This window comes from Aedes aegypti, chromosome 3, assembly GCF_002204515.2.
Source record: "Aedes aegypti strain LVP_AGWG chromosome 3, AaegL5.0 Primary Assembly, whole genome shotgun sequence".
NCBI lineage: Eukaryota > Metazoa > Arthropoda > Insecta > Diptera > Culicidae > Aedes > Aedes aegypti.
This window is the reverse complement of record NC_035109.1, coordinates 166,796,594-166,810,381: the sequence shown is the minus strand read 5'-3', so window position 1 is coordinate 166,810,381 and position 13,788 is coordinate 166,796,594. Positions and strand designations below refer to the sequence as shown.

Below are 13,788 nucleotides of genomic sequence, written 5' to 3'. Positions count from 1 at the left end.
AAGTTTCATCGAGTACTATAAGTGTTCTTTAAAACCGTGATGAAACCAACACAGAACAAAATGTCACATCTTGTTTGATTTATGGAAGGTTTATTCTGGTTGTCAAGACCACCATCATACCAATTTCTAAATCCGTCAACTACTTTCTAAATATTTAATTTTTGATAGCAATAATATTTTTTTTTGACTGGAAAAAAATCAACTTTACAGCAATAATAAATGGTCGATTTGAACGCCATCTCTTAGAGAAAAGCGGAAAGATCAGGTGATATGAAACAATCGATTATTACATTTTTTATGACTATGAGTAAGGGATATTGGATTTATCGCTGAAAACATTTTTTTATTTGCAATCATATCATTACGATATTAACTTTATTGAAAAACCTCAAGCCTTCCGAGCTCGAAATTACAACAGTTCGAATTTTTCGGAGTGGTTTTCTAAAATTATGATATTAATTGATGTTTTCGCGATTTTTCGTCGCTGTCGCTGAAAAAATCGCGTTGATTTTGGGGAGCCTTAATACGCACAGTATTCATTGTACCAACCTTGATCATTTTCCACCTCTTCCCCTACTGTCCAATGCTCGTTCTCTTATGAATTAAACGAATTTCGATTATAATAAATCTTTGAGCTGTTTAGTGGGAAACCTATAAGTATATGAAAAAACGAATTTAGTACTATACCATTTAATTCCTTTAGAAAGCGGTTCCACTTGAATTCGAATGTCGGTTTACTTTTGTATTTTTTGGTTTAGCTGAAATTTCGGTTCGCTATTTTTACCCTAGCGTTACTTTTAAGAAGGGCCTAAGAAAAAAAGCCTTAACAATTTTCAAAAAAATAAAATCCAGTAACTATTTGTCTGATCGGTTTGGTATCTTCCGCAAAGTTTTAGTTTATTGTTGGAACTATCTGGAAAAAAATATACACTAAAAAAATATTGTAATTTTTTTATTTCGTAAATAAAGCTTAAAAATTCATTTTCTCTAAAATCGGTTTTTTTGATTTTTTTTTTCCTCTTCCATGCAAACATCTTCCTCTTCACTACTTGATAAGTCATCACTGCTTGATAATGCTGTTCTTTTGGACAATTGTAAACGACACGAATCGCAAATTTTAAATTGTTTATCAAGCTGATTTTCATCTGCAAATCCTAGTTCAACTAATTTGGCAATATTACTTTCCGTAAGATTTCGGTTACTTTTTGAACACTTTTTTGAAAACACATTTACACAACCTTTGTTGATGGTGTTCATTTTATACTTCATTGTTCTAAGCTATCTTTTACTTTTCACTTGATTATCACTTGCTTGTTTATCACTTGCTTGTGTCTTTGCTGCATCAGCTCTTTTTTATACCAACATGGGTACTTGAATCAACTATTAGGTACATTTCTGTCCGACCACACAAATATACCAACGTGCTGTACTTTAAGAAAACATCAGGTATATTTGTGTGACACAACTGGGCACGTTACTCCTCTTCTCATAAAGCTTTTGTTTTCGAATGGAAATATTTCATTATCTTAAATCGATATAAATGCATTTCACGTATTGATTGCTTTATATTCGTTATTTTGTTATTTTTAACTTTCTTGATAATTACATATCAAAATATAACAATGTTGAATGTTGAAGTTGTGTTTCGTTAAAAAAATAAATAAATCATTTTTACAGGGCACATTTTTTATTTCGCCTCATACCATGAAGAATTACCAACTCAATATTTTTTCAAACATTTTAGTCAAAAATTATCTGCTCTTTCAGACAATGAACAAATTTCTAGGCTTCTTCTTCTTCTTCTTGGCATTAATGTCCTCATTGGGACAGAGCCTGCATCTCAGCGTAGTGTTCAATGAGCATTTCCACAGTTATTAACTGAGAGCTTTCTTTGCCAAAGTTGCCATTTTCGCATTCGTATATCGTATGGCAGGTACGATGATACTGTATGCCCAGGGTAGTCAAGGATATTTCCATTACGAAAAGATTGTAGACCGACCGGGATTCGAACCCAGACACCTTCAGCATGGTTTTGCTTTGTAGCCGCGGACTCTAACCGCTCGGCTAAGCCCTAGGCTTATGAGCTTCGAAAAACATTCGAAAATGACCGAAAATTGAAAATTATATCATAATTTTGTATTAAAATCGCTGTATCTTTAAAATGGTAAAAGTTAGCCTGATTTTCCCGTGTACCTTTTTTGTTGTAAATTTTGCGTACTTTCATAAAATCGAGTTGAAAAACATTTAAAAAGTTTATTATGACCATTTTCAAAAATTCACCTTTTTTTTAAATCATAACTTTTTTGTCCATGATTTCTCCATCTTGACCCACTGTGCAAAAGACTTAATTTTTTGTCTACTTGAACATATAAAAAGTTCAAAAATACGATTATTGAGAAAATTGATTTTTAAGTTTTATATCCGAAATATAAAAAAATACAACATATTTTTTACAGTGCATATTTTTTTTAAGATAGTCCCAACAATAACCTAAAACTTTGTGGAAGACACCAAACTGATCGGACAAACCGATTCTAAGTTATGATTTTTTGAAAATTAATAAGGATTTTTTTCTTAGGCCCTTCTCAAAAGTAAGGCTAGGATCAAAATGTCAAACCGATGATGCAAAAAGGCATTTTTGGGCATAAAGAAAGCATGTGCAAAATTTCATCCAAATCAAAAAATATAAAAATGAAATTTGGGAAAAAAGTCGTCATTTTCTGTGGAACCGCTCTAGAGTTTGTATCCTTTGACAGATACGCGTATTTCGACCTCAACTGTCTTCAGTGTTGTATACTAGACTCGACTTAAAGTCGAAGACGGCCTTACTGTTGAGGTCGAAATACGCGTATCTGTCAAAGGATACAAACTCTAGTGAAATTAAATGGTATAGTACGAATTTCGATTACAAAATGTTTGATACAATACAAAATATTTTGGTTTTTAAGTTGGGGCTTGACTATTATTACAGAGTTCGTAACGCTCATGCCCCTAAATTGTTGTAGATAGCAACGAGTTATGTCGTACACGCCTCTTACGCCGAGGTCCTGGGATCTTATCCCGTCCCCGAAATAGTCACTTATGACAAAAAGTTTATAGCGACGATTTCCTTTGGAAGGGTAGTAAAGCCGTTGGTCCCGAAAAGAACTACCCTTGATAAAGGCCAAGTACAGAGTGCCGAAACGTTGGGCAAAACAAAACTTTTCGTTTTGATTTCCCTAGACTGAGAAAGCCATAAAATCACACTTGTTAATAAAGATACAAAAATCGGAGTTTAAACTATCGATTTCGTTTTATAAAATGAAATTTATTTTCAACGTAAAAAATAAATCTAATTCCGTACACTTCATTCAAAACGCCTACTATTTGTATGGAAGAGTACGGATTTTTAACCCTGTACGGATTTCGATCCGCCACGGTAGCAGTGGGCACACAAGATCAAGAACGTGTGTTTTAGCCGGTGCGTTGACGCGCTGCTCTTGTGGCAGAGGTTCATGGGTAATAAACTTACTTCGATGATTACCTATGTTGTGTCAAAAAGTATTTTGCTTAATTACAACGAAGGATTATTTTTTCGAAATGCTACCAGGAAACTATCTAGGATGCAGATGCCGATTCTTTTGGGGGGAGAATCCAGTAGAAACAGGAACGTCGTGATAAAGATGGGAAGTTGATACGAGCAAATGGATAGAGCACTTGCTGCACAAGTTATATTAAATATTCAAATTAAACTATACTTAGTGGCCAATAAATAAGGAGCCAATAAAATGTCAATTTTCCAAGTTTGTTTCCTGGTTGGTGCTACAAGGTACAATAAAACAGAGTAACATTCACTAGCGGGACAATTACGATCTGCTGGGCCCATCTTAAGTTCAAAATGTAATCATTGAACTCCTTTACAAAACTGATTTTTCAACTGTTTGTGCCCTGTTCGAACGATCCCCATATATTTTCTAAAATGCTAAATGTACATCGAAATCATATGGCAAAGGTGCTTGAAACCATAATGACTTCAAATTTATTCAAATTTATTTTCTAATTTATTTGATTCCTATTGACGTTCAAGAATCCGTCATCGCAATCATCGTCGTCATCGAGACTTCAAAAGCAGTTTTCAGTTTAAAACTAGAAATTATTTGATTAAAATGTGTTCACTGTGTTTCGGTTGGAAAATAAAACACAGTGAACACATTTTCATGTAAATTTTCTTGCTTTTTGAACAAAACACTGCTTTTGAAAATTCCGAAATCAATGACGGATCCCACCCTTTAAATCTAAACATTACAATAAATTGATTTTTGTGCGAAACTCTTGGAAACAAATTAGAAGAAAGGAGAATATTTGAAAAACATATTTTGTGTTTTTATTTGCCCAGCAAGTGGGGAAAGTGAAAATATTGTCGTTAAATCACAGTTAGAATTACGATTTCTCTCAAAAACATACAAAAGTGTTCTGTCCATATCTTTGTGATTACGCGTCTAATTGAAACTCTCTAAGCCAAATTCGAAAGGCAAAGAGTTATTCTTACTTCGTATGTATTTTTCCAAAAACATTTTTTGGATTTTGTATACTAAATTTTAACTCAAAGTTGTGGCATTTTTCAAAAAACACACTGAAAAAATATTCGTAATTTACACAGCATTGGATCGACCAAAATTTTGAATCAAGGTGTCATTAGAATCGTAATCTTATATTCTTTGAAGAGCACTCACGAATTTTTTGCGGAAAAATCTGAAATCTATGAAAAATCAATGAAATAGTCATTTAAATCATCGTGCAAAAGTTTGGGTTGTTTTACAAATGTTTTTCAGTGTGTTTTTTGAAAAATGTCACAACTTCAAGTAAAAATTTAGTATATAAGATTCGAAAAATGTTTTTGGAAAAATACATACGAAGTAAGAATAACTCTTTGTCTTTCGAATGCGGCTTAGAGAGTTTCAATTGGACGTGTAATCGCAGAGATATGGACAGAACACTTTTGTATGTTTTTAGTGGGTGAACCCAAACTTATGCACGGGAGTGTATGTTTAAGGGTCCCAATAAACATTCTATTCTTCGCTATTCAATTTTATTCAGTTATCATTTTTCAAGATCCCTGTAATTAAGTGAGTGCAACAGATGTTCAAAGAAACTCTATTTGAATTTAATGAAACATATTTTATTGAATTACTAATAGCGTGAAGTGCATCAAAAATCGTCCAGTGCTCTGAACTTCTTTGCATATACAATGATTTATAGATCACACTGGTAGATCTGAAGACTATATTGCAGAGTATTCTGAAATGTATGATGACCAATAATATGTCAAAATGATTCATAGATTCAACACATTCGGACTAAGCAACAAAACATACTGCTCGAACGGGAAGACCGCTACTGGAACTGCTCACACCATCATGACGACGGAACACAAGCCGTACAAGAAACGCAAGTTTCACAGAGTAACGAAGGCTGCAACGAAAAAGAGGCTGGACAGAGCCAAACTAATACTTACGTGGCACGCAGCATAGTAACGCATGGCTGGACAAAACCTTAAAAATTCATCTCTCAAAAATACTTGTTAATGTTTTTTACAGACTTCAATATTGACTATTCGAGTGACAATTAGAAGTTCGGCAGTCAAAACTTCGGCGTAGGGGGGTCTGTAGCCTTGAGGTTACGCTTCCGCTTCATAAGCGGAAGGTCATGGGTTCGATTCCCAGCCCCTCCACAAAAAACCCGTTCAGCCACCAGAAGACGCCTCACGGAGCACATCCATCCTCCGTCAGTATCAGATGGTGACTGAGACAAACTGACCCTCTTCGCAGGCAGCTAGCCTCACTAATAGCAGAGCTCTCTCCTACCTGCTCGGTGTGAGAGTAAAAGAGTAGGAGAGAGTGAAAGTAGATGTAAATATAGATAAGTTGAAAATAGATCTGTATCGATAAAGCAGCTACAGATCAACTGAGTCCGGCACAGTAGTGGCCACGAGCACGGAGTGCCTAATAAAAAAAAAAAAAGAAAAAAAAAACCTTTGGCGTAGTTTGGCGTTGGCATTCTAATTTAGTGCTTCGCCGACGCATAAGGAATGCCTTTGTCGGCGTAGCACTTCGGTACAATGCCGACGCCGAACTTTTGTTGGTGATATTTCATTTCTCTTATGAACTTCGGTCTAAAGTTAATCTGAATGCACAATACCATTGAGCGACGACTTGTCAAAATTTGAGATGGACCTGTTTTGTTTTTCTATTTTTGGCAGCATCGCCCACTGGGGCAGATCGCTGTTTTCGACGGCCATCTAGTACTCTGGATATGCATTTTAGAAGTTTGGTGTCTTCGACAAAGTATTTTGGAAAAAATTGTACTACATTTTGACTCCTTCAGATTTGATCTAGATAAGTTGAAGCTGATCTAGATCAGTTTTATCGTTTGATAGGAGTGTCTTAGCAAAAAACTTCTTCCACAAAGTTGTTCATTGAGGCAGTTTAGACATTTCTTCTAAAGACACTTACACTCTATTACTGCCGTGGATGGCGCTTAGAGTGATGCAAATTTCGAAATTTTTGCTCCCCTATGCTTAAACGATTCAAATTATGGTAAAAAGCATCCTCCCAAAATTTGAAATGATTTGGAAGAAATTTGACTGTGCACACGCCATTTGAAGTTTATATGGAGATTACTATGGAAAACGCCAACCTTTTGTGTTCAACCCTCTATCTCTTCGTCATAATATTTTATGGAAAAGTGAACACACTCTTCTCATGCGAAATTCTTTCAGCTACAACTTTGCCGAAGACCACATTTTGATTGGACGTCAGGAAAAATTGTTATTCATCATCATAAAGTGGGTTTGCATTTTACATGCTTCACTAACTCTTCGGCAGGCAACAGTGGTGCTCCTGGCGGGAAGAATAGATCAAAGTAATCCAGGCTACTATGTTCTACAGTAAAAAAGCAGTGTTGCTCTGAAAGTAATTGAATGATCATCTCAGCATAGTTTAGACTTTGGAATCAAGAATAACAAATTATCCTTACGTCCCAACAAAATGTGGTCTTCGGCAAAGTTGTAGCTGGGAAGATTTTACATGAGAAGAGTGTGTTCGCTTTTTCATATATTATTATGACGAGCATATAGAGGACTGAACACAAAAGGTTTGGCTTTTCCATAGTGATTTCCATATAAACTTCAAATGGCGTGTGCACAACCAAATCTCTTCCAAATCACTTCATATTTTGGGAGAATGATTTTCATCATAATTGACATCGTTTAAGCATAACGGAGCAAAAACTTCAAAATTTGCATCAGTCTAATGGCGCTGTATGACATTTTAGTAAAAATAGCCAAAAAATAAATTTTGACCATTTTGTAAAACAAAAAAATTGTTTAAAAATAATTTGTCATCAAGTATTTGAAGCTGAACAATATTAAAGTAAATTTACATCATAGTGAATGATGCAACATTTTCAGATTTAGAGAAATTTTTAGTAGAAACAGTCAAATAATAGTGTTTTAAAAAATCCTCGATAACTCATAAATCTGTAGATGGCCATTGATATTTGTTTTGTCTACGACTAGTCAAGAACATTACTTCGATTGTCTTGAAAAAATAAAAATGGGGTCGTGTTGGGCTTTTTAGGCTAGAACAATTTTAGGATCGAAAAAAAAAGTTATTTCAAAAATTGGAGATTTATCATTTATTTTGTTTTCAGATCTAGAAAATAATCCGATTTAGAAAAAAAAATATGAATTTCGTAAAATTCAGACGTATTTTATTTATTTGCATTGTATCATTTGATATTTAATAAACACAATCCTGATTTCTTAATAAAAATCGAATGTTGTATATACACGTATGGAACGTATGTCAACATTCAATATGTATTTTGTTCCTTTTTGCATATAAATGCATGAAAATCTTATCGAATATAAGTAATTCAACATATGTTCATCAAACTCCAAACCACCACAACAAAAAGCCCCACGAAGCCCCACAGAAGAAATAATCTCGACAAGGGAACGAATGATCTTAACTAGTAGTAGACAAAAAATTAGCTGCCGCCATCTGCCGCTTCATCAGTTTTCCAGGATTTTGTAAAACACTGTTATTGGACTGTTTTTAATTAAAATTATAATGAATTCTGAAAATATTTGCTAGTAAATGATGTAAATTTACTTTGATATTGTTAAGCCTAGAAAACTCGATGACAAATTATTTTTTAACAATTTATTTTTGTATTGGAATATGGTCAAAATCGATTTTTTGGCTGTACATAAATTTAAACATCATACAGCGCCATCTGCGTCAGTGATAGAGTGTAATTGCCTTTAGAAGAAATTTCATAAATGCCTCAATGAACAACTTTACAGATGAAGGTGTTTTGCTCGGACGCTCATATCAAAATATAAAACTGATCTAGATCAGTTTCAACTTATCTGTATCAGTTTTAACTTATTTAGATCAGTTTTAACTTACCTAGACCAAAACCGCAGAAGTCAAAATGTAGTACAAATCTTCCAAACCACTTTATCGAAGAAAAGAAACCACCCGGTGACCCGTCGGCGTATAGACCAATATGCTTGATTGACACGGTGGGGAAGGTGCTCGAGAAGATCATCCTCAACAGACTGTCAAGGTACACCGAGGGTGTAAATGGTCTCTCAAGCAACCAGTTCGGCTTCCGGAAAGGGAGGTCCACCGTAGACGCTATTCTGACGGTTAGGAAAACCGCTGAGATAGCACTCCAGCGTAAGAGGAGGGGTATTCGCTACTGCGCAGTAGTGACTCTGGATGTAAAGAACGCATTTAATAGTGCCAGTTGGGCGGCTATTGCTGATGCGCTCCTACGTCTGGGGATACCCGAGTACCTGTACAAGATTCTCGGAAGTTACTTCCAGAATCGGGTATTAGTCTATGACACAGAGGTGGGTCGGAAGTGCTTTTACATAACCTCAGGAGTCCCGCAAGGTTTCATCCTGGGTCCGGTGTTATGGAATGTCATGTACGACGAGGTGTTGAGATTAAAATGCCCGGTGGGTGTGGTCATCGTTGGCTTTGCCGACGATATTACGCTGGAGGTCTACGGTGAATCGATCGAAGAAGTGGAATTGACTGCAGCCCACTCGATCGCAATTGTGGAGGAGTGGATGAGCTCCAGGAAACTGGAATTGGCTCACCACATAACTGAGGCTGTTGTTGTCAACAACCGAAAGTCGGTGCAGCAAGCGGTGATCAGTGTAGGCGACTGCACAATCACTTCGAAGCGCTCCGTCAAACACTTGGGGGTGATGATCGACGACAAGCTTACCTTCGGTAGCCATGTCGATTATGCCTGCAAGAGAGCCTCCACAGCTATTGTGGCACTGTCCCGGATGATGTCCAATAGCTCTGCGGTGTACGCCAGTAAGCGTAAGCTTCTGGCCAGTGTCGCCTCGTCCATACTGAGGTATGATGGCCCGGCTTGGGGCACGGCTTTGAGTACCGATAGCTACCGTAGCAAGCTAGAGAGTACTTATAGGCTAATGTGCCTGAGGGTTGCGAGCGCGTACCGTACCGTGTCACACGATGCACTCTGTGTCATCACCGCTATGATGCCTATTGGTATCCTTATCATGGAAGACATAGAGTGCTTCGAAAGGCGCGGCACAAGAGGCATACGCAGGACTGCCAGACTGGCCTCCATGGTCAAATGGCAGCGTGCGTGGGACAGTTCCACCAAGGGAGTGTGGACTCATAGGTTGATTCCGAGGTTAGATATCTGGGTCAATAGGCGCCATGGGGAACTAACATTCCACCTAACACAGGTCCTTTCGGGCCATGGATGCTTTAGACAGTATCTACACCGTTTCGGTCATGCGGGTTCTCCCGAATGTCCAGTTTGTGCAGGTTTAGAGGAAACGGCGGAAAACGTTTTGTTCGTGTGCCCGCGTTTCCGCACAATGCGTGACCGCATGTTTGCCACATGCGGTCGGGACACGACTCCGGACAATTTGGTCCAGAGGATGTGCGAAGACGAGTTTGGCTGGAATGCCGTTTCATCGGCTATCACTCACATCGTCTCGGAACTCCAAAGGAGGTGGCGTGTGGACTCGAGGAGTGACTAGTGCAGACGCTAAACAACAGGTGGTCCAAGGGTTCACAGTCGGCTACCGGTGCCCTACGGTCGAAATCGACTCTTATAGCGATTAAGTGGCCGCGGGGAGAACATCCTGGTAGCGCTGCTGTCGTGGCGTCGGCCTACTGGGTTGGATACGAGCCTCTGGTTGTTCGGGGCAGGTGGAGGCCCCTTCGTCAGCAATCCCAGCTGGTGCTAGCTGATAGGGCCTGAGCCTTCAGTAGGTCAAATTGCGAAGCCCGCAGTATCAGTTCTTGATACCTGCGGTGCAGCTGGGCGCGGGCTTAGTGGTCGACCCTGTCCGCTTTCAGCGGAGAACGGGAGGTGAGGACCACCCGGGAAGCTGGCAATGCGCCCAGCATGCTACCTTGGTGGACCCCCCTAAGCGTGTCATCGATGTTCGTTGCTGCATGGCTAAGCATGCAAACCTAGAGGATGCGATGTGCAATAGCCCCTCTCCGAAGCAATGCCTTCTTGGTGGTCCCGGAGAGACGAAGGGTTTGGCGGCAATGGGAATGGTTTAGTGGGTCGGGGGTGTAGTCCTGTTTACTGCTTGCATGTAGTAAATGGTCCCCAACCCCACACTCCCGGACCTCGTCCGGAGTCTGTTGAGCAGATTATCCCCCCATTGCTTAGAAGGAAAAAAAAAAAAAAACTTTGTCGAAGACACCAAACCTCTAGGATGCATATCCAGAGTACTAGAGGTTCTGGCCGTCGAAAACAGCGATTTGCCCAGTGTCAGCAGTCAGCCAAATTGGACTGCTTAAAATTCATCAACTATGGCTCACCTAGCAAACATCAGACAACTGACAACTGATTAGACAGACAACTCAATGAAATCATAACCGATTTAAGCTCAATAGGCTTCATTTGAAAGCGTAATCTTAAGCCTCTGATTTGACTTCTTCTTCTTCTTTCTGGCATTACGTCCCCACTGTGACAGAGCCTGCTTATCAGCTTAGTGTTCTTATGAGCACTTCCACAGTTATCAACTGAGAGCTTACTGTGCCAATGACCATTTTTGCATGCGTATATCGTGTGGCAGGTACGAAGATATTCTATGCCCTGGGAAGTCGAGAAAATTTCCAACCCGAAAAGATCCTCGACCAGTGGGATTCGAACCCACGACCCTCAGCTTGGTCTTGCTGAATAGCTGCGCGTTTACCGCTACGGCTATCTGGGCTCCCCTCTGATTTGGCTATAATTACATAATTGTTATCATGTTAAGTTGTTATTTGTAGCAAAACATGATTAACAGTCTTTCTCCAAAATTTTGATAAATGTTCAAAATATCGTACGTTTTATGTGAAGTATTTGAGAAATTCGTTGTCTTGCAACAGCCTCATAAACATCTTGTGGTACCAAAGCGCCGCGTCGGTGATGGTTTGGTAGGCCGTATCCAGACGTGGGAAGCCCACTGTTGTTTATCGAGTATAATGTGAAAATCAAAGCAGCGTATCATAAGACCGTGGTTCTGAAGAAGGTTGTGGTCTCGGCACTTCGGTACCTCTACGAGAAGAATTATTACGTCTTTCAATAGGACGGCGCACCGGCCCCCACACGACGAATATCGTTCAAGCATGGTGTCGAGAGGAATTGACTGATTTTCCCAATAAGAAGAATGAACTCGACCAACTATACGATGATATCTAGAAGGCGGCCAAAGCTGGTAGGATACGATGGGCAGGGAATGTTGCAAGAATGCCGGACAGCAACCCTACTAAGATGGTGTTCGCATCGAATCCGGTTGGCACGAGAAGGCGTGGAGCGCATCCAGCTAAGTGGGCGAGTCAAGGATGGAGGTGGGCAGAACCGAGGATGAAGAGATGCGGCCACGAACCGAGTATTGTGGCGTGAAATTGTTCATTCAGTGTTATCTCTTTAGATGTTAACTAAATAAATGAATAAATTGAACTTATCGAGGGTGTTCGAGTTGAAAACGAAACAAATTATTTCCGCGTTACTAATCATTTCATTACATAATGTTCTTTTTAATTGTCTAAACTCAATTTACGAACATTGTAAAAAAGTAACGTTATTTGAATTCACGTAAAACGGTTTTGCCGGAATATTTTTTGTTCGCAATGGTAAAATTAGGATTTGTTTGAAATATTTTTCGGATTTAAAGAATTCTCGGTTGATTTTTGTATAAAAATCCTCAAATAAAAACTCTTTAAATTGATATTTTTTTCAATAACTTTTGAATGAAATACCTAAGGCAACCATTGATGGAATGCCTAAATCAATTTGTGATGTTCCTTGAGGAAATCACAAAAATACTGGCATGATGGCAAATAAATCCTCAAATAAATTCATAGAATTGACCTCAAAGAAACGTTTTTTTACATTTATTTAATTAACTGTTCATATTACTCGGTTTGTTCCTTGTTATATATACTCTACTTGCTAACAGTGAACACGTTTTTATAAACGTTTATTATTTTACTAAAACAAAATAATTTCAAATTGTTGATGATTGTTCAATGATAAAATTCATGTATGTATTTTAAATGTTGTATTACAACTCAAAAGATCTAAAAATGTTCTTTTATTAACCTCTAAAATAGCATGAGAATTAAGAGTACAATCAAACCACGTAAGAATTAAAAATTAAAGGGCATTACTTTTATGAGGTAGGAAAAATCAGGCATTTTCGATTGATATAAACTGTGGCTTTGTACATCATTTTTGCGCAAATGATCAATGACCGCGAAACTCGATTACACGTTTGTACTTTTTCATGATCCCTTGTTATGGAATTTCCAGGATTGATTCTTATTCTTCTTCCTGGCATTACGTCCCAACCGGGGTAGAGCCTGCTTCTCAGCAGTGTTCTTATGAGCACTTCCACAGTTATTAACTGATAGTTTTTTTTGTCAATTGATCATTTTGCAAGTGTATATAGTGTGGCAGGACCGATGATGCTCTATGCAAGGGAGTCGAGAAAATTTCCAATTCGAAAAGATCCTCATTCTGGTGGGATTGGAACCCACGACTCTCAGCTTGGTCTTAATGAATGGCTGTGCATTTACCGCTACGGCTATCTGAACCCCATACCCGTACTGTTACTAAACGGAAAATGCCGGAAGTTATCACACCACTTTTCCATTCCCTGTGGGTAAAACCGAAACCTTTGTGTTTCTACTTCAAACTACTCCCCTAGTCTCCCCTCGCCTTATTTTTGTCAGTACATTACCCTCTACATTTTACAGCAGAGCAATTCCACCGAACATGACAAAATTTTCTTTAAATTTAATTTTTGTATATTTTGAATCGCCTGAAAATTTGCATACAGATTCTTTATGACCAAAAATGCCATTTTGCACCTTCAGACCGCCATTTTGAACCTCGCCTTATTTTTGAGAAGGGCGTATCGGAAAATGCATAGCAAATCTTTAAAAAATGTAACTCGAAAACGGTTTGTCTGATCGATTTGAGATCTTCTACAAAGTTGTAGGTATTGCTTAGGACTATATGGAGAAAAATATGTACGGTAAAAAAAAATTACAGATTATTTTTTATTTCAAAAACAATATTTTAAAATCGATTTTCTCCAGAAACGCAGTTTCGATTTTTTTTATTTTTGGATCTGTTTTAGGGGACAACTTATGTGATTTATTGCACAATTTTCAAAATGGAAGAATTATGGACAAAAAAGTTATGATATTTAAAAAAATTACAGATGTTGAAAAAATA

The 13,788-nt window shown here is 38.0% G+C and overlaps 1 long non-coding RNA gene across 2 annotated transcripts in view; it reads left to right on the top strand.

Annotated features, from left to right (window-relative positions):
• Positions 1 to 13,788, top strand: part of LOC110679629 — a 427,025-nt gene that overhangs the window by 124,911 nt on the left and 288,326 nt on the right. The gene's annotated exons all lie outside the window — the stretch shown is intronic.